General features: G+C 37.1%; 6 long non-coding RNA genes across 7 annotated transcripts; all 6 read right to left on the bottom strand.

Annotated features, from left to right (window-relative positions):
* Positions 1–4,721: 4,721 nt before the first annotated feature.
* LOC121307203 lies at positions 4,722–12,047 on the bottom strand. Its single transcript, XR_005948287.1, has 3 exons — positions 12,009–12,047; positions 4,866–4,937; positions 4,722–4,759 (listed from the first exon to the last, which is right to left on the bottom strand). It is a non-coding gene; the product is annotated as an uncharacterized LOC121307203 (long non-coding RNA).
* Positions 9,432–9,788, bottom strand: LOC121307199. Its single transcript, XR_005948282.1, has 3 exons — positions 9,746–9,788; positions 9,571–9,639; positions 9,432–9,470 (listed from the first exon to the last, which is right to left on the bottom strand). It is a non-coding gene; the product is annotated as an uncharacterized LOC121307199 (long non-coding RNA).
* LOC121307197 lies at positions 10,826–11,178 on the bottom strand. Its single transcript, XR_005948281.1, has 3 exons — positions 11,137–11,178; positions 10,965–11,036; positions 10,826–10,861 (listed from the first exon to the last, which is right to left on the bottom strand). It is a non-coding gene; the product is annotated as an uncharacterized LOC121307197 (long non-coding RNA).
* Positions 12,048–12,593: 546 nt separating the features above from the next.
* LOC121307200 lies at positions 12,594–15,836 on the bottom strand. The gene is made up of 3 exons (XR_005948283.1): positions 15,800–15,836; positions 12,734–12,802; positions 12,594–12,633 (listed from the first exon to the last, which is right to left on the bottom strand). It is a non-coding gene; the product is annotated as an uncharacterized LOC121307200 (long non-coding RNA).
* A 15-nt stretch (positions 15,837–15,851) lies between these two features.
* LOC121307202 lies at positions 15,852–16,188 on the bottom strand. The gene is made up of 3 exons (XR_005948286.1): positions 16,147–16,188; positions 15,975–16,046; positions 15,852–15,871 (listed from the first exon to the last, which is right to left on the bottom strand). It is a non-coding gene; the product is annotated as an uncharacterized LOC121307202 (long non-coding RNA).
* A 691-nt stretch (positions 16,189–16,879) lies between these two features.
* Positions 16,880–20,340, bottom strand: LOC121307201. Of its 2 annotated transcripts, none has more exons than XR_005948285.1 (3): positions 20,325–20,340; positions 17,542–17,613; positions 16,880–16,915 (listed from the first exon to the last, which is right to left on the bottom strand). It is a non-coding gene; the product is annotated as an uncharacterized LOC121307201 (long non-coding RNA). The 2 variants fall into 2 exon arrangements; XR_005948284.1 differs by lacking the exon at positions 20,325–20,340 and adding an exon at positions 19,281–19,322.
* Positions 20,341–20,395: the final 55 nt, after the last annotated feature.

Here is a 20,395-nt window from a genome sequence, read left to right as displayed (position 1 = left end):
TTGTGAATGCCAATGTTGGGGGTTCTGTTGTTTGTGGTGTTGTTAATATTTCAGTGGTGGTTTTCTCCTCTGTAGCAAAAAACATCAGATATCAATTCACAATTAGACTGACAAGATTCTATGAAGTCATTTCTTGTTGGTCTTTTGTATCTCATGCCTTGAACTTTACCTGTTGTTGATTCTGCTGTTGATGCCTCTGTGGCGAGTGTTGATGCATCTTCTAGAGTGTTTGTCTCAGCTTGCAAGATAAAAGACCAAATATTAGTTTAAAATGTAATGTGCAAACATCATCACAGAGTTGTGTCTTTAGCTGAAATATATTCATCATGTAAGGTATTTTACCTGTTGTGAATGCCACTGTTGGGGGTTCTGTGTTTTGTGGTGTTGTTAATTTTTCAGTGGTGGTTTTCTCCTCTGAAGCAAAAAACATCAGATATCAATTCACAGTTAGACTGACAAGATTCTATGAAGTCATTTCTTGTTGGTCTTGTGTATCTCATGCCTTGAACTTTACCTGTTGTAGATGCTGCAGTTGATGGCTCTGTGACGAGTGTTGTTGTATCTTCTGGAGTGGTTGTCTCAGCTAAAATAAAACAGAAAGACCAAATATGAATCCAAATTCAGATTTATGAATTCACATTTTCATCTTTCCATCGTTTCACCTCTTTATGTCATGTCATGAGTAATACCTGTTGTGGAAGCTGCTGTTGTTGATTCTATGACGATAGCTTTCGTTGTTCCTTCTGTATTGGTTGTCTCAGCTGCAAGAAAAAAGACCAAATATTAGTTTAAAACTGAATTTTCAAACTTCATCACAGAGTTGTGTCTATAGCTGAAAAATATTCCTTATGTCAGGTATTTTACCTGTTGTGAATGCCAATGTTGGGGGTTCTGTTGTTTGTGGTGTTGTTAATTTTTCAGTGGTGGTTTTCTCCTCTGTAGCAAAAAACATCAGATATCAATTCACAGTTAGACTGACAAGATTCTATGAAGTCATTTCTTGTTGGTCTTGTGTATCTCATGCCTTGAACTTTACCTGTTGTAGATGCTGCTGTTGATGGCTCTGTGACGAGTGTTGTTGTATCTTCCGGAGGGGTTGTCTCAGCTGCAATAAAACAGAAATACTAAATATGAATCCAAATTCAGATTAATGAATTCACATTTTCAACTTTCCATCATTTCACCTCTTCTTGTCATGTCATGACTAATACCTGTTGTGGAAGCTGCAGTTGTTGATTCTATGACGATAGCTTGCGTTGTTCCTTCTGTATTGGTTGTCTCAGCTGCAAGATAAAAGACCAAATATTAGTTTAAAATGTAATGTGCAAACTTCATCACAGAGTTGTGTCTTTAGCTGAAATATATTCCTCATGTAAGGTATTTTACCTGTTGTGAATGCCACTGTTGGGGTTTCTGTGGTTTCTGGTGTTGTTAATTTTTCAGTGGTGGTTTTCTCCTCTGTAGCAAAAAACATCAGATATCAATTCACAGTTATACTGACAAGATTCTATGAAGTCATTTCTTGTTGGTCTTGTGTATCTCATGCCTTGAACTTTACCTGTTGTAGATGCTGCTGTTGATGGCTCTGTGGCGAGTGTTGTTGTATCTTCCGGAGTGGTTGTCTCAGCTGCAATAAAACAGAAAGACCAAATATGAATCCAAATACAGATTTATGAATTCACATTTTCAACTTTCCATCGTTTCACCTCTTTATGTCATGTCATGACTAATACCTGTTGTGGAAGCTGCAGTTGTTGATTCTATGACGATAGCTTGCGTTGTTCCTTCTGTATTGGTTGTCTCAGCTGCAAGGAAAAAGACCAGATATTAGTATAAAATGTAATTTGCAAACTTCACCACAGAGTTGTGTCTTTAGCTGAAATATATTCCTTTTGTCAGGTATTTTACCTGTTGTGAATGCCACTGTTGGGGGTTCTGTGGTTTGTGGTGTTGTTAATTTTTCAGTGGTGGTTTTCTCCTCTGTAGGAAGAAACATCAGATATCAATTCACAGTTAGACTGACAAGATTCTATGAAGTCATTTCTTGTTGGTCTTTTGTATCTCATGCCTTGAACTTTACCTGTTGTAGATTCTGCTGTTGATGGCTCTGTGGCGAGTGTTGTTGTATCTTCCGGAGTGGTTGTCTCAGCTGCAATAAAACAGAAAAACTAAATATGAATCCAAATTCAGATTTATGAATTCACATTTTCAACTTTCCATCGTTTCACCTCTTTATGTCATATCATGACTAATACCTGTTGTGGAAGCTGCTGTTGTTGATTCTATGACGATAGCTTGCGTTGTTCCTTCTGTAGTGGTTGTCTCAGCTGCAAGAAAAAAGACCAAATATTAGTTTAAAATGTAATTTGCAAACTTCACCACAGAGTTGTGTCTTTAGCTGAAATATATTCCTTTTGTCAGGTATTTTACCTGTTGTGAATGCCACTGTTGGGGTTTCTGTGGTTTCTGGTGTTGTTAATTTTTCAGTGGTGGTTTTCTCCTCTGTAGCAAAAAACATCAGATATCAATTCACAGTTATACTGACAAGATTCTATGAAGTCATTTCTTGTTGGTCTTGTGTATCTCATGCCTTGAACTTTACCTGTTGTAGATGCTGCAGTTGATGGCTCTGTGACGAGTGTTGTTGTATCTTCCGGAGTGGTTGTCTCAGCTGCAATAAAACAGAAAGACTAAATATGAATCCAAATACAGATTTATGAATTCACATTTTCAACTTTCCATCGTTTCACCTCTTTATGTCATGTCATGACTAATACCTGTTGTGGAAGCTGCTGTTGTTGATTCTATGACGATAGCTTTCGTTGTTCCTTCTGTATTGGTTGTCTCAGCTACAAGAAAAAAGACCAAATATTAGTTTAAAACTGAATTTTCAAACATCATCACAGAGTTGTGTCTATAGCTGAAAAATATTCCTCATATCAGGTATTTTACCTGTTGTGAATGCCACTGTTGGGGGTTCTGTTGTTTGTGGTGTTGTTAATTTTTCAGTGGTGGTTTTCTCCTCTGTAGCAAAAAACATCAGATATCAATTCACAGTTAGACTGACAAGATTCTATGAAGTCATTTCTTGTTGGTCTTGTGTATCTCATGCCTTGAACTTTACCTGTTGTAGATGCTGCTGTTGATGGCTCTGTGGCGAGTGTTGTTGTATCTTCTGGAGTGGTTGTCTCAGCTGCAATAAAACAGAAAGACCAAATATGAATCCAAATTCAGATTAATGAATTCACATTTTCAACTTTCCATCGTTTCACCTCTTTATGTCATGTCATGACTAATACCTGTTGTGGAAGCTGCTGTTGTTGATTCTATGACGATAGCTTTCGTTGTTCCTTCTGTATTGGTTGTCTCAGCTGCAAGAAAAAAGACCAAATATTAGTTTAAAACTGAATTTTCAAACTTCATCACAGAGTTGTGTCTATAGCTGAAAAATATTCCTCATATCAGGTATTTTACCTGTTGTGAATGCCAATGTTGGGGGTTCTGTTGTTTGTGGTGTTGTTAATTTTTCAGTGGTGGTTTTCTCCTCTGTAGCAAAAAACATCAGATATCAATTCACAGTTAGACTGACAAGATTCTATGAAGTCATTTCTTGTTGGTCTTGTGTATCTCATGCCTTGAACTTTACCTGTTGTAGATGCTGCAGTTGATGGCTCTGTGGCGAGTGTTGTTGTATCTTCTGGAGTGGTTGTCTCAGCTGCAATAAAACAGAAAAACTAAATATGAATCCAAATTCAGATTAATGAATTCACATTTTCAACTTTCCATCATTTCACCTCTTCTTGTCATGTCATGACTAATACCTGTTGAGGAAGCTGCTGTTGTTGATTCTATGACGATAGCTTGCGTTGTTCCTTCTGTATTGGTTGTCTCAGCTACAAGAAAAAAGACCAAATATTAGTTTAAAACTGAATTTTCAAACATCATCACAGAGTTGTGTCTATAGCTGAAAAATATTCCTCATATCAGGTATTTTACCTGTTGTGAATGCCACTGTTGGGGGTTCTGTTGTTTGTGGTGTTGTTAATTTTTCAGTGGTGGTTTTCTCCTCTGTAGCAAAAAACATCAGATATCAATTCACAGTTAGACTGACAAGATTCTATGAAGTCATTTCTTGTTGGTCTTGTGTATCTCATGCCTTGAACTTTACCTGTTGTAGATGCTGCTGTTGATGGCTCTGTGGCGAGTGTTGTTGTATCTTCTGGAGTGGTTGTCTCAGCTAAAATAAAACAGAAAGACCAAATATGAATCCAAATACAGATTTATGAATTCACATTTTCAACTTTCCATCGTTTCACCTCTTTATGTCATGTCATGACTAATACCTGTTGTGGAAGCTGCTGTTGTTGATTCTATGACGATAGCTTGCGTTGTTCCTTCTGTAGTGGTTGTCTCAGCTGCAAGAAAAAAGACCAAATATTAGTTTAAAACTGAATTTTCAAACTTCATCACAGAGTTGTGTCTATAGCTGAAATATATTCCTTTTGTCAGGTATTTTACCTGTTGTGAATGCCACTGTTGGGGGTTCTGTTGTTTGTGGTGTTGTTAATTTTTCAGTGGTGGTTTTCTCCTCTGTAGCAAAAAACATCAGATATCAATTCACAGTTAGACTGACAAGATTCTATGAAGTCATTTCTTGTTGGTCTTGTGTATCTCATGCCTTGAACTTTACCTGTTGTAGATGCTGCTGTTGATGGCTCTGTGGCGAGTGTTGTTGTATCTTCTGGAGTGGTTGTCTCAGCTGCAATAAAACAGAAAAACTAAATATGAATCCAAATTCAGATTAATGAATTCACATTTTCAACTTTCCATCATTTCACCTCTTTTTCTCATGTCATGACTAATACCTGTTGTGGAAGCTGCAGTTGTTGATTCTATGATGATAGCTTTCGTTGTTCCTTCTGTATTGGTTGTCTCAGCTGCAAGATAAAAGACCAAATATTAGTTTAAAATGTAATTTGCAAACTTCATCACAGAGTTGTGTCTATAGCTGAAATATATTCCTTATGTCAGGTATTTTACCTGTTGTGAATGCCACTGTTGGGGTTTCTGTGGTTTCTGGTGTTGTTAATTTTTCAGTGGTGGTTTTCTCCTCTGTAGCAAAAAACATCAGATATCAATTCACAGTTATACTGACAAGATTCTATGAAGTCATTTCTTGTTGGTCTTGTGTATCTCATGCCTTGAACTTTACCTGTTGTAGATGCTGCTGTTGATGGCTCTGTGGCGAGTGTTGTTGTATCTTCTGGAGTGGTTGTCTCAGCTGCAATAAAACAGAAAGACCAAATATGAATCCAAATTCAGATTAATGAATTCACATTTTCAACTTTCCATCATTTCACCTCTTTATGTCATGTCATGACTAATACCTGTTGTGGAAGCTGCTGTTGTTGATTCTATGACGATAGCTTGCGTTGTTCCTTCTGTATTGGTTGTCTCAGCTGCAAGAAAAAAGACCAAATATTAGTTTAAAATGTAATTTGCAAACTTCATCTCAGATTTGTGTCTATAGCTGAAAAATATTCCTCATGTCAGGTATTTTACCTGTTGTGAATGCCACTGTTGGGGGTTCTGTTGTTTGTGGTGTTGTTAATTTTTCAGTGGTGGTTTTCTCCTCTGTAGCAAAAAACATCAGATATCAATTCACAGTTAGACTGACAAGATTCTATGAAGTCATTTCTTGTTGGTCTTGTGTATCTCATGCCTTGAACTTTACCTGTTGTAGATGCTGCTGTTGATGGCTCTGTGGCGAGTGTTGTTGTATCTTCTGGAGTGGTTGTCTCAGCTGCAATAAAACAGAAAAACTAAATATGAATCCAAATTCAGATTAATGAATTCACATTTTCAACTTTCCATCATTTCACCTCTTCTTGTCATGTCATGACTAATACCTGTTGAGGAAGCTGCTGTTGTTGATTCTATGACGATAGCTTTCGTTGTTCCTTCTGTATTGGTTGTCTCAGCTACAAGAAAAAAGACCAAATATTAGTTTAAAACTGAATTTTCAAACATCATCACAGAGTTGTGTCTATAGCTGAAAAATAATCCTCATATCAGGTATTTTACCTGTTGTGAATGCCAATGTTGGGGGTTCTGTTGTATGTGGTGTTGTTAATTTTTCAGTGGTGGTTTTCTCCTCTGTAGGAAAAAACATCAGATATCAATTCACAGTTAGACTGACAAGATTCTATGAAGTCATTTCTTGTTGGTCTTGTGTATCTCATGCCTTGAACTTTACCTGTTGTAGATGCTGCTGTTGATGGCTCTGTGGCGAGTGTTGTTGTATCTTCTGGAGTGGTTGTCTCAGCTGCAATAAAACAGAAATACTAAATATGAATCCACAGTTAGACTGAAGTCATTTCTTGTTGGTCTTGTGTATCTCATGGTGGTTTTCCTTGAACTTTCACACTGTTGTTGATCTCATTCCTTGAACTGCTGTTGATGGCTCTGTGGCGAGTGTTGATTTATCTTCTGGAGTGTTTGTCTCAGCTGCAATAAAACAGAAAGACCAAAAATGAATCCAAATACAGATTTATGAATTCACATTTTCAACTTTCCATCGTTTCACCTCTTTATGTCATATCATGACTAATACCTGTTGTGGAAGCTGCTGTTGTTGATTCTATGACGATAGCTTGCGTTGTTCCTTCTGTAGTGGTTGTCTCAGCTGCAAGAAAAAAGACCAAATATTAGTTTAAAATGTAATTTGCAAACTTCACCACAGAGTTGTGTCTTTAGCTGAAATATATTCCTCATGTAAGGTATTTTACCTGTTGTGAATGCCACTGTTGGGGGTTCTGTATTTTGTGGTGTTGTGAATTTTTCAGTGGTGGTTTTCTCCTCTGTAGCAAAAAACATCAGATATCAATTCACAGTTAGACTGACAAGATTCTATGAAGTCATTTCTTGTTGGTCTTGTGTATCTCATGCCTTGAACTTTACCTGTTGTAGATGCTGCTGTTGTTGGCTCTGTGGCGAGTGTTGTTGTATCTTCTGGAGTGGTTGTCTCAGCTGCAATAAAACAGAAAGACCAAAAATGAATCCAAATACAGATTTATGAATTCACATTTTCAACTTTCCATCGTTTCACCTCTTTATGTCATGTCATGACTAATACCTGTTGTGGAAGCTGCTGTTGTTGATTCTATGACGATAGCTTGCGTTGTTCCTTCTGTATTGGTTGTCTCAGCTGCAAGAAAAAAGACCAAATATTAGTTTAAAACTGAATTTGCAAACTTCATCACAGAGTTGTGTCTATAGCTGAAAAATATTCCTCGTATCAGGTATTTTACCTGTTGTGAATGCCACTGTTGGGGGTTCTGTGGTTTGTGGTGTTGTTAATTTTTCAGTGGTGGTTTTCTCCTCTGTAGCAAGAAACATCAGATATCAATTCACAGTTAGACTGACAAGATTCTATGAAGTCATTTCTTGTTGGTCTTGTGTATCTCATGCCTTGAACTTTACCTGTTGTAGATGCTGCTGTTGATGGCTCTGTGGCGAGTGTTGTTGTATCTTCTGGAGTGGTTGTCTCAGCTGCAATAAAACAGAAAGACCAAATATGAATCCAAATTCAGATTTATGAATTCACATTTTCAACTTTCCATCGTTTCACCTCTTTATGTCATATCATGACTAATACCTGTTGTGGAAGCTGCTGTTGTTGATTCTATGACGATAGCTTGCGTTGTTCCTTCTGTAGTGGTTGTCTCAGCTGCAAGAAAAAAGACCAAATATTAGTTTAAAATGTAATTTGCAAACTTCATCACAGAGTTGTGTCTTTAGCTGAAATATATTCCTCATGTCAGGTATTTTACCTGTTGTGAATGCCACTGTTGGGGGTTCTGTGGTTTGTGGTGTTGTTAATTTTTCAGTGGTGGTTTTCTCCTCTGTAGCAAAAAACATCAGATATCAATTCACAGTTAGACTGACAAGATTCTATGAAGTCATTTCTTGTTGGTCTTGTGTATCTCATTCCTTGAACTTTACCTGTTGTAGATGCTGCTGTTGTTGGCTCTGCGGCGAGTGTTGTTGTATCTTCTGGAGTGGTTGTCTCAGCTGCAATAAAACAGAAAGACCAAATATGAATCCAAATTCAGATTTATGAATTCACAATTTCATCTTTCCATCGTTTCACCTCTTTATGTCATGTTATGAGTAATACCTGTTGTGGAAGCTGCTGTTGTGGATTCTATGACGATAGCTTGCGTTGTTCCTTCTGTAGTGGTTGTCTCAGCTGCAAGAAAAAAGACCAAATATTAGTTTAAAATGTAATTTGCAAACTTCACCACAGAGTTGTGTCTTTAGCTGAAATATATTCCTTTTGTCAGGTATTTTACCTGTTGTAAAGGCCAATGTTGGGGGTTCTGTTGTTTGTGGTGTTGTTAATTTTTCAGTGGTGGTTTTCTCCTCTGTAGCAAAAAACATCAGATATCAATTCACAGTTAGACTGACAAGATTCTATGAAGTCATTTCTTGTTGGTCTTGTGTATCTCATGCCTTGAACTTTACCTGTTGTTGATGCTGCTGTTGATGGCTCTGTGGCGAGTGTTGTTGTATCTTCTGGAGTGGTTGTCTCAGCTGCAATAAAACAGAAATACTAAATATGAATCCAAATTCAGATTAATGAATTCACATTTTCAACTTTCCATCATTTCACCTCTTTTTGTCATGTCATGACTAATACCTGTTGTGGAAGCTGCAGTTGTTGATTCTATGACGATAGCTTGCGTTGTTCCTTCTGTATTGGTTGTCTCAGCTACAAGAAAAAAGACCAAATATTAGTTTAAAATGTAATGTGCAAACTTCATCACAGAGTTGTGTCTATAGCTGAAATATATTCCTCATGTCAGGTATTTTACCTGTTGTGAATGCCACTGTTGGGGTTTCTGTGGTTTCTGGTGTTGTTAATTTTTCAGTGGTGGTTTTCTCCTCTGTAGCAAAAAACATCAGATATCAATTCACAGTTAGACTGACAAGATTCTATGAAGTCATTTCTTGTTGGTCTTGTGTATCTCATGCCTTGAACTTTACCTGTTGTTGATTCTGCTGTTGATGGCTCTGTGGCGAGTGTTGATTTATCTTCTGGAGTGTTTGTCTCAGCTAAAATAAAACAGAAAGACCAAAAATGAATCCATATACAGATTTATGAATTCACTTTTTCATCTTTCCATCGTTTCACCTCTTTATGTCATGTCATGACTAATACCTGTTGTGGAAGCTGCTGTTGTTGATTCTATGACGATAGCTTGCGTTGTTCCTTCTGTATTGGTTGTCTCAGCTGCAAGAAAAAAGACCAAATATTAGTTTAAAATGTAATGTGCAAACTTCATCACAGAGTTGTGTCTTTAGCTGAAATATATTCCTCATGTAAGGTATTTTACCTGTTGTGAATGCCACTGTTGGGGGTTCTGTGGTTTGTGGTGTTGTTAATTTTTCAGTGGTGGTTTTCTCCTCTGTAGGAAGAAACATCAGATATCAATTCACAGTTAGACTGACAAGATTCTATGAAGTCATTTCTTGTTGGTCTTTTGTATCTCATGCCTTGAACTTTACCTGTTGTTGATTCTGCTGTTGATGCCTCTGTGGCGAGTGTTGATTTATCTTCTGGAGTGTTTGTCTCAGCTGCAATAAAACAGAAAGACCAAAAATGAATCCAAATACAGATTTATGAATTCACATTTTCAACTTTCCATCGTTTCACCTCTTTATGTCATATCATGACTAATACCTGTTGTGGAAGCTGCTGTTGTTGATTCTATGACGATAGCTTGCGTTGTTCCTTCTGTAGTGGTTGTCTCAGCTGCAAGAAAAAAGACCAAATATTAGTTTAAAACTGAATTTTCAAACTTCATCACAGAGTTGTGTCTATAGCTGAAAAATATTCCTTATGTCAGGTATTTTACCTGTTGTGAATGCCACTGTTGGGGGTTCTGTTGTTTGTGGTGTTGTTAATTTTTCAGTGGTGGTTTTCTCCTCTGTAGCAAAAAACATCAGATATCAATTCACAGTTAGACTGACAAGATTCTATGAAGTCATTTCTTGTTGGTCTTTTGTATCTCATGCCTTGAACTTTACCTGTTGTAGATGCTGCTGTTGATGGCTCTGTGGCGAGTGTTGATTTATCTTCTGGAGTGTTTGTCTCAGCTGCAATAAAACAGAAAGACCAAATATGAATCCAAATACAGATTTATGAATTCACATTTTCAACTTTCCATCGTTTCACCTCTTTATGTCATGTCATGACTAATACCTGTTGTGGAAGCTGCTGTTGTTGATTCTATGACGATAGCTTGCGTTGTTCCTTCTGTATTGGTTGTCTCAGCTGCAAGAAAAAAGACCAAATATTAGTTTAAAATGTAATTTGCAAACTTCATCACAGAGTTGTGTCTTTAGCTGAAATATATTCCTCATGTAAGGTATTTTACCTGTTGTGAATGCCAATGTTGGGGGTTCTGTTGTTTGTGGTGTTGTTAATTTTTCAGTGGTGGTTTTCTCCTCTGTAGGAAAAAACATCAGATATCAATTCACAGTTAGACTGACAAGATTCTATGAAGTCATTTCTTGTTGGTCTTGTGTATCTCATGCCTTGAACTTTACCTGTTGTAGATGCTGCTGTTGATGGCTCTGTGGCGAGTGTTGTTGTATCTTCTGGAGTGGTTGTCTCAGCTGCAATAAAACAGAAAGACCAAAAATGAATCCAAATACAGATTTATGAATTCACATTTTCAACTTTCCATCATTTCACCTCTTTATGTCATATCATGACTAATACCTGTTGTGGAAGCTGCTGTTGTTGATTCTATGACGATAGCTTGCGTTGTTCCTTCTGTAGTGGTTGTCTCAGCTGCAAGAAAAAAGACCAAATATTAGTTTAAAATGTAATTTGCAAACTTCACCACAGAGTTGTGTCTTTAGCTGAAATATATTCCTTTTGTCAGGTATTTTACCTGTTGTAAAGGCCACTGTTGGGGGTTCTGTATTTTGTGGTGTTGTGAATTCTTCAGTGGTGGTTTTCTCCTCTGAAGCAAAAAACATCAGATATCAATTCACAGTTAGACTGACAAGATTCTATGAAGTCATTTCTTGTTGGTCTTGTGTATCTCATTCCTTGAACTTTACCTGTTGTAGATGCTGCTGTTGTTGGCTCTGCGGCGAGTGTTGTTGTATCTTCTGGAGTGGTTGTCTCAGCTAAAATAAAACAGAAAGACCAAATATGAATCCAAATTCAGATTTATGAATTCACATTTTCATCTTTCCATCGTTTCACCTCTTTATGTCATGTCATGAGTAATACCTGTTGTGGAAGCTGCTGTTGTGGATTCTATGACGATAGCTTGCGTTGTTCCTTCTGTAGTGGTTGTCTCAGCTGCAAGAAAAAAGACCAAATATTAGTTTAAAACTGAATTTTCAAACTTCATCACAGAGTTGTGTCTATAGCTGAAAAATATTCCTTATGTCAGGTATTTTACCTGTTGTGAATGCCAATGTTGGGGGTTCTGTTGTTTGTGGTGTTGTTAATTTTTCAGTGGTGGTTTTCTCCTCTGTAGCAAAAAACATCAGATATCAATTCACAGTTAGACTGACAAGATTCTATGAAGTCATTTCGTGTTGGTCTTTTGTATCTCATGCCTTGAACTTTACCTGTTGTTGATGCTGCTGTTGATGGCTCTGTGGCGAGTGTTGTTGTATCTTCTGGAGTGGTTGTCTCAGCTGCAATAAAACAGAAATACTAAATATGAATCCAAATTCAGATTAATGAATTCACATTTTCAACTTTCCATCATTTCACCTCTTTTTCTCATGTCATGACTAATACCTGTTGTGGAAGCTGCAGTTGTTGATTCTATGACGATAGCTTTCGTTGTTCCTTCTGTATTGGTTGTCTCAGCTGCAAGATAAAAGACCAAATATTAGTTTAAAACTGAATTTTCAAACTTCATCACAGAGTTGTGTCTTTAGCTGAAATATATTCCTCATGTAAGGTATTTTACCTGTTGTGAATGCCACTGTTGTGGTTTCTGTGGTTTCTGGTGTTGTTAATTTTTCAGTGGTGGTTTTCTCCTCTGTAGCAAAAAACATCAGATATAAATTCACAGTTAGAATGACAAGATTCTATGAAGACATTTCTTGTTGGTCTGTTGATCCATGCCTGACTTTATGTTGTTGATTCTGCTGTTGAGCCTCGTTATAGATGTTTTTGTTGTTGGCTCTGTGGCTAGTGTTGTTGTCTGGCGAGGTGATGAATTCTGGAGTGGTTGTCTCAGCTGCAATAAAACAGAAAGACCAAAATGAATCCAAATACAGATTTATGAATTCACGTTTTCATCTTTCCATCGTTTCACCTCTTTATGTCATATCATGACTAATACCTGTTGTGGAAGCTGCTGTTGTTGATTCTATGACGATAGCTTGCGTTGTTCCTTCTGTAGTGGTTGTCGCAGCTGCAAGGAAAAAGACCAGATATTAGTATAAAATGTAATTTGCAAACTTCATCACAGAGTTGTGTCTATAGCTGAAAAATATTCCTCATATCAGGTATTTTACCTGTTGTGAATGCCACTGTTGGGGGTTCTGTGGTTTGTGGTGTTGTTAATTTTTCAGTGGTGGTTTTCTCCTCTGTAGGAAGAAACATCAGATATCAATTCACAGTTATACTGACAAGATTCTATGAAGTCATTTCTTGTTGGTCTTTTGTATCTCATGCCTTGAACTTTACCTGTTGTTGATTCTGCTGTTGATGCCTCTGTGGCGAGTGTTGATGCATCTTCTGGAGTGTTTGTCTCAGCTGCAATAAAACAGAAAGACCAAAAATGAATCCAAATACAGATTTATGAATTCACATTTTCAACTTTCCATCGTTTCACCTCTTTATGTCATATCATGACTAATACCTGTTGTGGAAGCTGCTGTTGTTGATTCTATGACGATAGCTTTCGTTGTTCCTTCTGTATTGGTTGTCTCAGCTACAAGAAAAAAGACCAAATATTAGTTTAAAACTGTAATTTTCAAACTTCATCACAGAGTTGTGTCTTTAGCTGAAATATATTCCTTTTGTCAGGTATTTTACCTGTTGTAAAGGCCACTGTTGGGGGTTCTGTATTTTGTGGTGTTGTGAATTCTTCAGTGGTGGTTTTCTCCTCTGAAGCAAAAAACATCAGATATCAATTCACAGTTAGACTGACAAGATTCTATGAAGTCATTTCTTGTTGGTCTTGTGTATCTCATGCCTTGAACTTTACCTGTTGTTGATGCTGCTGTTGATGGCTCTGTGGCGAGTGTTGTTGTATCTTCTGGAGTGGTTGTCTCAGCTGCAATAAAACAGAAATACTAAATATGAATCCAAATTCAGATTAATGAATTCACATTTTCAACTTTCCATCATTTCACCTCTTTTTCTCATGTCATGACTAATACCTGTTGTGGAAGCTGCAGTTGTTGATTCTATGACGATAGCTTGCGTTGTTCCTTCTGTATTGGTTGTCTCAGCTGCAAGATAAAAGACTAAATATTAGTTTAAAATGTAATGTGCAAACTTCATCACAGAGTTGTGTTTTTAGCTGAAATATATTCCTCATGTAAGGTATTTTACCTGTTGTGAATGCCACTGTTGGGGGTTCTGTGTTTTGTGGTGTTGTTAATTTTTCAGTGGTGGTTTTCTCCTCTGTAGGAAGAAACATCAGATATCAATTCACAGTTATACTGACAAGATTCTATGAAGTCATTTCTTGTTGGTCTTGTGTATCTCATGCCTTGAAATTTACCTGTTGTAGATGCTGCAGTTGATGGCTCTGTGACGAGTGTTGTTGTATCTTCCGGAGTGGTTGTCTCAGCTGCAATAAAACAGAAAGACAAAAATGAATCCAAATACAGATTTATGAATTCACATTTTCAACTTTCCATCGTTTCACCTCTTTATGTCATATCATGACTAATACCTGTTGTGGAAGCTGCTGTTGTTGATTCTATGACGATAGCTTGCGTTGTTCCTTCTGTATTGGTTGTCTCAGCTACAAGAAAAAAGACCAAATATTAGTTTAAAACTGTAATTTTCAAACTTCATCACAGAGTTGTGTTTTTAGCTGAAAAATATTCCTCATGTCAGGTATTTTACCTGTTGTGAATGCCAATGTTGGGGGTTCTGTTGTTTGTGGTGTTGTTAATTTTTCAGTGGTGGTTTTCTCCTCTGTAGCAAAAAACATCAGATTTCAATTCACAGTTAGACTGACAAGATTCTATGAAGTCATTTCTTGTTGGTCTTTTTTATCTCATGCCTTGAACTTTACCTGTTTTAGATGCTGCTGTTGATGGCTCTGTGGCGAGTGTTTTTGTATCTTCCGGAGTGGTTGTCTCAGCTGCAATAAAACAGAAAGACCAAATATGAATCCAAATTCAGATTTATGAATTCACATTTTTTTTTTTTTTTCTTTTCTTCTTCTTAAAAGAGTACAAGTATTTACTTGATTTATGGACAAGCACCTCGCCGCGTCACATACTTTAGATACTGACTATCTGAAAGTCAAAATAATGGATTAGATGCCTAAACACCCCCCGCGGGGGGGGGGGCTTTTTTTTTTTTGTTTTTTCTTGGTTTTATTTAATCAAATTTTTTCGATTTACAGTTTGAGGAAGTAGTGTGCTCAAAAGCATGAAATGCCTGACTTTATATCAAGGAGTACCATCCGCCCATACAAAAGCGACACACACAACTGGCACGGTGCACACCAACAACCACAAGCACCCCACCAAAGAAGACCACAACTTTTACTATAACGAAGTCATTGCGTTGTTCCTTCTGTAGTGGTTGTCGCAGCTGCAAGGAAAAAGACCAGATATTAGTATAAAATGTAATTTGCAAACTTCACCACAGAGTTGTGTCTTTAGCTGAAATATATTCCTTTTGTCAGGTATTTTACCTGTTGTAAAGGCCACTGTTGGGGGTTCTGTATTTTGTGGTGTTGTGAATTCTTCAGTGGTGGTTTTCTCCTCTGTAGCAAAAAACATCAGATATCAATTCACAGTTAGACTGACAAGATTCTATGAAGTCATTTCTTGTTGGTCTTGTGTATCTCATGCCTTGAACTTTACCTGTTGTTGATTCTGCTGTTGATGGCTCTGTGGCGAGTGTTGATTTATCTTCTGGAGTGTTTGTCTCAGCTAAAATAAAACAGAAAGACCAAAAATGAATCCAAATACAGATTTATGAATTCACATTTTCAACTTTCCATCGTTTCACCTCTTTATGTCATATCATGACTAATACCTGTTGTGGAAGCTGCTGTTGTTGATTCTATGACGATAGCTTGCGTTGTTCCTTCTGTAGTGGTTGTCTCAGCTGCAAGAAAAAAGACCAAATATTAGTTTAAAATGTAATTTGCAAACTTCATCACAGAGTTGTGTCTATAGCTGAAAAATATTCCTCATATCAGGTATTTTACCTGTTGTGAATGCCACTGTTGGGGGTTCTGTATTTTGTGGTGTTGTTAATTTTTCAGTGGTGGTTTTCTCCTCTGAAGGAAAAAACATCAGATATCAATTCACAGTTATACTGACAAGATTCTATGAAGTCATTTCTTGATGGTCTTGTGTATCTCATGCCTTGAAATTTACCTGTTGTAGATGCTGCAGTTGATGGCTCTGTGACGAGTGTTGTTGTATCTTCCGGAGTGGTTGTCTCAGCTGCAATAAAACAGAAAAACTAAATATGAATCCAAATTCAGATTAATGAATTCACATTTTCAACTTTCCATCATTTCACCTCTTTATGTCATATCATGACTAATACCTGTTGTGGAAGCTGCTGTTGTTGATTCTATGACGATAGCTTGCGTTGTTCATTCTGTAGTGGTTGTCTCAGCTGCAAGAAAAAAGACCAAATATTAGTTTAAAATGTAATTTGCAAACTTCACCACAGAGTTGTGTCTTTAGCTGAAATATATTCCTTTTGTCAGGTATTTTACCTGTTGTAAAGGCCACTGTTGGGGGTTCTGTATTTTGTGGTGTTGTGAATTCTTCAGTGGTGGTTTTCTCCTCTGTAGCAAAAAACATCAGATATCAATTCACAGTTAGACTGACAAGATTCTATGAAGTCATTTCTTGTTGGTCTTTTGTATCTCATGCCTTGAACTTTACCTGTTGTAGATGCTGCTGTTGATGGCTCTGTGGCGAGTGTTGTTGTATCTTCTGGAGTGGTTGTCTCAGCTAAAATAAAACAGAAAGACCAAATATGAATCCAAATTCAGATTTATGAATTCACATTTTCATCTTTCCATCGTTTCACCTCTTTATGTCATGTCATGAGTAATACCTGTTGTGGAAGCTGCTGTTGTGGATTCTATGACGATAGCTTGCGTTGTTCCTTCTGTAGTGGTTGTCTCAGCTGCAAGAAAAAAGACCAAATATTAGTTTAAAACTGAATTTTCAAACTTCATCACAGAGTTGTGTCTATAGCTGAAAAATATTCCTTATGTCAGGTATTTTACCTGTTGTGAATGCCAATGTTGGGGGTTCTGTTGTTTGTGGTGTTGTTAATTTTTCAGTGGTGGTTTTCTCCTCTGTAGGAAGAAACATCAGATATCAATTCACAGTTAGACTGACAAGATTCTATGAAGTCATTTCTTGTTGGTCTTTTGTATCTCATGCCTTGAACTTTACCTGTTGTTGATTCTGCTTTTGATGGCTCTGTGGCGAGTGTTGATTTATCTTCTGGAGTGTTTGTCTCAGCTGCAATAAAACAGAAAGACAAAATATGAATCCAAATACAGATTTATGAATTCACATTTTCATCTTTCCATCGTTTCACCTCTTTATGTCATGTCATGAGTAATACCTGTTGTGGAAGCTGCTGTTGTGGATTCTATGACGATAGCTTGCGTTGTTCCTTCTGTAGTGGTTGTCTCAGCTGCAAGAAAAAAGATCAAATATTAGTTTAAAACTGTAATTTTCAAACTTCATCACAGAGTTGTGTCTATAGCTGAAAAATATTCCTCATGTCAGGTATTTTACCTGTTGTGAATGCCACTGTTGGGGGTTCTGTGGTTTCTGGTGTTGTTAATTTTTCAGTGGTGGTTTTCTCCTCTGTAGCAAAAAACATCAGATATCAATTCACAGTTAGACTGACAAGATTCTATGAAGTCATTTCGTGTTGGTCTTTTGTATCTCATGCCTTGAACTTTACCTGTTGTTGATGCTGCTGTTGATGGCTCTGTGGCGAGTGTTGTTGTATCTTCTGGAGTGGTTGTCTCAGCTGCAATAAAACAGAAATACTAAATATGAATCCAAATTCAGATTAATGAATTCACATTTTCAACTTTCCATCATTTCACCTCTTTTTCTCATGTCATGACTAATACCTGTTGTGGAAGCTGCAGTTGTTGATTCTATGACGATAGCTTGCGTTGTTCCTTCTGTATTGGTTGTCTCAGCTACAAGAAAAAAGACCAAATATTAGTTTAAAACTGAATTTTCAAACATCATCACAGAGTTGTGTCTATAGCTGAAATATATTCCTTTTGTCAGGTATTTTACCTGTTGTAAAGGCCACTGTTGGGGGTTCTGTATTTTGTGGTGTTGTGAATTCTTCAGTGGTGGTTTTCTCCTCTGTAGCAAAAAGCATCAGATATCAATTCACAGTTAGACTGACAGGATTCTATGAAGTCATTTCTTGTTGGGGTTGTGTATCTCATTCCTTGAACTTTACCTGTTGTTGATTCTGCTTTTGATGGCTCTGTGGCGAGTGTTGATTTATCTTCTGGAGTGTTTGTCTCAGCTAAAATAAAACAGAAAGACCAAAAATGAATCCATATACAGATTTATGAATTCACTTTTTCATCTTTCCATCGTTTCACCTCTTTATGTCATATCATGACGTAATACCTGTTGTGGAAGCAGCTGTTGTTGATTCTATGACGATAGCTTGCGTTGTTCCCTCTGTAGTGGTTGTCTCAGCTGCAAGGAAAAAGACCACATATTAGTATAAAATGTAATTTGCAAACTTCATCACAGAGTTGTGTCTATAGCTGAAAAATATTCCTCATATCAGGTATTTTACCTGTTGTGAATGCCAATGTTGGGGGTTCTGTTGTTTGTGGTGTTGTTAATTTTTCAGTGGTGGTTTTCTCCTCTGTATGAAGAAACATCAGATATCAATTCACAGTTAGACTGACAAGATTCTATGAAGTCATTTCTTGTTGGTCTTTTGTATCTCACGCCTTGAACTTTACCTGTTGTAGATGCTGCTGTAGATGGCTCTGTGGCGAGTGTTGATTTATCTTCTGGAGTGTTTGTCTCAGCTGCAATAAAACAGAAAGACCAAAAATGAATCCAAATACAGATTTATGAATTCACATTTTCAACTTTCCATCGTTTCACCTCTTTATGTCATATCATGACTAATACCTGTTGTGGAAGCTGCTGTTGTTGATTCTATGACGATAGCTTGCGTTGTTCCTTCTGTATTGGTTGTCTCAGCTACAAGAAAAAAGACCAAATATTAGTTTAAAACTGAATTTTCAAACATCATCACAGAGTTGTGTCTATAGCTGAAAAATAATCCTCATATCAGGTATTTTACCTGTTGTGAATGCCACTGTTGGGGGTTCTGTATTTTGTGGTGTTGTTAATTTTTCAGTGGTGGTTTTCTCCTCTGAAGCAAAAAACATCAGATATCAATTCACAGTTAGACTGACAAGATTCTATGAAGTCATTTCTTGATGGTCTTGTGTATCTCATGCCTTGAAATTTACCTGTTGTAGATGCTGCAGTTGATGGCTCTGTGACGAGTGTTGTTGTATCTTCCGGAGTGGTTGTCTCAGCTGCAATAAAACAGAAATACTAAATATGAATCCAAATTCAGATTAATGAATTCACATTTTCAACTTTCCATCATTTCACCTCTTTTTGTCATGTCATGACTAATACCTGTTGTGGAAGCTGCAGTTGTTGATTCTATGACGATAGCTTGCGTTGTTCCTTCTGTAGTGGTTGTCTCAGCTGCAAGAAAAAAGACCAAATATTAGTTTAAAACTGAATTTTCAAACTTCATCACAGAGTTGTGTCTATAGCTGAAAAATATTCCTTATGTCAGGTATTTTACCTGTTGTGAATGCCAATGTTGGGGGTTCTGTTGTTTGTGGTGTTGTTAATTTTTCAGTGGTGGTTTTCTCCTCTGTAGCAAAAAGCATCAGATATCAATTCACAGTTAGACTGACAAGATTCTATGAAGACATTTCTTGTTGGGGTTGTGTATCTCATGCATTGAACTTTACCTGTTGTAGATGCTGCTGTTGATGGCTCTGTGGCGAGTGTTGTTGTATCTTCTGGAGTGGTTGTCTCAGCTGCAATAAAACAGAAATACTAAATATGAATCCAAATTCAGATTAATGAATTCACATTTTCAACTTTCCATCGTTTCACCTCTTTATGTCATGTCATGACTAATACCTGTTGTGGAAGCTGCTGTTGTTGATTCTATGACGATAGCTTGCGTTGTTCCTTCTGTATTGGTTGTCTCAGCTGCAAGATAAAAGACCAAATATTAGTTTAAAATGTAATGTGCAAACTTCATCACAGAGTTGTGTTTTTAGCTGAAATATATTCCTCATGTAAGGTATTTTACCTGTTGTGAATGCCACTGTTGGGGGTTCTGTGGTTTGTGGTGTTGTTAATTTTTCAGTGGTGGTTTTCTCCTCTGTAGGAAGAAACATCAGATATCAATTCACAGTTAGACTGACAAGATTCTATGAAGTCATTTCTTGTTGGTCTTGTGTATCTCATGCCTTGAACTTTACCTGTTGTTGATGCTGCTGTTGATGGCTCTGTGGCTAGTGTTGTTGTATCTTCTGGAGTGGTTGTCTCAGCTGCAATAAAACAGAAATACTAAATATGAATCCAAATTCAGATTAATGAATTCACATTTTCAACTTTCCATCGTTTCACCTCTTTATGTCATGTCATGACTAATACCTGTTGTGGAAGCTGCTGTTGTTGATTCTATGACGATAGCGTGCGTTGTTCCTTCTGTAGTGGTTGTCTCAGCTGCAAGAAAAAAGACCAAATATTAGTTTAAAACTGAATTTTCAAACTTCATCACAGAGTTGTGTCTTTAGCTGAAATATATTCCTCATGTAAGGTATTTTACCTGTTGTGAATGCCAATGTTGGGGGTTCTGTTGTTTGTGGTGTTGTTAATATTTCAGTGGTGGTTTTCTCCTCTGTATCAAAAAACATCAGATATCAATTCACAATTAGACTGACAAGATTCTATGAAGTCATTTCTTGATGGTCTTGTGTATCTCATGCCTTGAAATTTACCTGTTGTAGATGCTGCAGTTGATGGCTCTGTGACGAGTGTTGTTGTATCTTCTGGAGTGGTTGTCTCAGCT

Source organism: Polyodon spathula, chromosome 54 (genome assembly GCF_017654505.1).
Source record: "Polyodon spathula isolate WHYD16114869_AA chromosome 54, ASM1765450v1, whole genome shotgun sequence".
Lineage (NCBI taxonomy): Eukaryota > Metazoa > Chordata > Actinopteri > Acipenseriformes > Polyodontidae > Polyodon > Polyodon spathula.
The sequence above is the reverse complement of the archived record's forward strand: the minus strand, read 5'-3'. Positions and strand labels throughout refer to the sequence as shown.